This window comes from Octopus bimaculoides, chromosome 14 (genome assembly GCF_001194135.2).
Source record: "Octopus bimaculoides isolate UCB-OBI-ISO-001 chromosome 14, ASM119413v2, whole genome shotgun sequence".
Lineage (NCBI taxonomy): Eukaryota > Metazoa > Mollusca > Cephalopoda > Octopoda > Octopodidae > Octopus > Octopus bimaculoides.
In genome coordinates, this window is record NC_068994.1 from 1,303,249 (window position 1) to 1,305,945 (window position 2,697).

Here is a 2,697-nt window from a genome sequence, read left to right on the forward strand (position 1 = left end):
ATTAGTTTTGTGAAGAAGATAATTATTGTTACAAATAATTTCACAATTTTACTACACATACACACACACACACATATATGTATATATATATGCGTATTTTTGTGTATATGTGTGAATGTATATATATCCATACGTGTGTGTGTATATGTATATGTATATATGTATATATATATGTATGTATATATGTATTTATATATATATAAGCAAATATATATGAATAAATATATGTGTGTGTGTGTGTGTGTGTGTGTACATTACTGCACATAACCTTTCCACCATTACAATACACACCACCCTCACCCCAACCAATGGCACTCTCATATCAGACCCTTACCCCCACCCCCACAGCATCTACTAATCCCTAGGTACATTAAACAGTCGTATCTAGGCTGGTCCCAAGGGTAAGGACCAGCCATAGATACGGCTGTTAATGTACTTAAGGGGCCTCAGTGATATTTATTTTTACATATATTACGTTATAATAAACAGCATCTGCTCTCCTACACCACCATCACCCTAAATATACACATATGTGCATATACACACACACACACACATATACATACATATATAAAATATAATAATATAAAATATGTATATTTTTGTGTGTATATATGTTTGTATATGTATGTGTGTATACATGAGTGTGTATACATGAAATATGTGTCCACATATAGAGACAGAGAAATTCCAGTTGGATGATTGCATTAATTGAGAATTAAATAAGATCTTTAAGTTAACAACAGAATCAAATATATTTGGTTAAATTATTGTCTACAACATGGCCAGATGTTTCAACTCCATTATGTATGTGTGTGTATAAATATGAGAGTTTAGTTTAGTTGAGTTTAGTTTCAGCTAAATTCATCTATACGTATGTGTGTGTGTGTATGAGGATCATGCTGTAAGGTAGTGTACTAAAGAGAAGTGAGACATCATTGGAGTGAAGTGGGCCAGGAATAATTATGAACATTCTCATCTTTATTGATCAGAAAGGAAGATGAAAGTGGTGTTTATGAGAGGTTGTTGAATGTTTCCACCATCGGCAACTCCCTTTACGTTACTCTCCCATCCATCACACACTCTCTTCTATTCCCTGCTACCTGGGTACTGATGCGTGGATTGGACCAATTCATAATGAAACCCACCCATCATCCTCTGTCACTCTTTTCCAACATAACGTCTATGAAATGCTGATGGTATCAGATTTGTTTTTACCCAATGATCCTCACACTACGACCCATCTTTCTTGCTCTCCTCCTTCATTTTACCCTCACCTATCACACACAATCCCTCTCTCTTCCTCACTAACATCACTTCCCACATCATTACTCTGCTTTCCCTACCACCCATCACACCCCTCGTGCTGGTTCTCTATCCAATGTCCTTCTCAAGCATCCTCATGTAGCTGCCTGTCACATTCTCTTCTATCACTTCCTTCTCCACCACTCTCTCACTACTCTCATTCTATTATCCACGTCAAGATCAATTAATTAGTTGGTTAGATATATAATCAACTAACAATAAAGAAGTGGAATTGGACCAGTGCATGTGTTATTATTGGCCTAATGACCCTCTCAAGACACACTAAAATGGTGTTGGTCATATAACTTCCCACATAAACAACCAGATTATTGATATTTTATTATAGTATATAATGACCATCCACACATCAATGAATATAGATTGTCTGGGTATCCCTCTTGAGTTTGAACCTGCTTCTCTTCTGTCTTTTTATGATAGAGGTTTTGTAGAGTAGCTGGGGATAAGAGAGGAATAGGGACCAGGTCTGTAGTGGTGGAGAAAGTGTGGTATAAAAGGTAGTTGGAGATAACAGGTAAGTTTCAGGTGAGAAATGATTAAGACATATGGAGGACAGGTGTGGGGTGGGGGGGAGCAGTCAAACACTTAGGAAAACTGATACCAATATGAGGTGATGGTGGTGGTAATGGTGGTGGTGGTGGTGGTGGTAATGGTGGTGGTGGTGGTGGTGGTGGTGGTAGAGAATTTGTGATTAGGACGATCGTGATAGCAGTCATTGTGATGGTATGGTGATGATGATGATGATGATGATGTTAGTGATAACAAAATCTTGCAAAGAAATACAAGACAAAACAACCAAAATCAATATTCAAAATGTATTGATTTCTGTGTGCATGTATGTATGTGTATATGTGTGTGTGTATGTCTGTGTCAGTATGTGTGTATGAGCATGTGAGTGTGTGTCTGTGTGTCTATCATATAAAGCTGACCTTTGTGAGATCACTTTCACCATGATCCATCACTCTCTCCTTTGAATGTAAGCTTCATCACACATATAGAACACACACTTACGCATAAACACATCCCCACAAAAACAGGCACATACACACTCACTCACATGGTCATGCTTATATACACATAGATACACACACACACACACAGAGGCACACTTACACACTCGTATGCTTATACATACATAGATATGCACACACACGTAAATTCATCTACCCACATATACACACTCAAACACATGAGCATCTGCACATACACACATATTCTTACATATACTCACATACACACACACACACACACACACACACACACACAAATCATCATCATCATCATCGTTTAATGTCCGCTTTCCATGCTGGCATGGGTTTGACGGTTTGACTGAGGACTGGCAAGCCAGATGGCTGCACCAGGCTCCAATCTGAT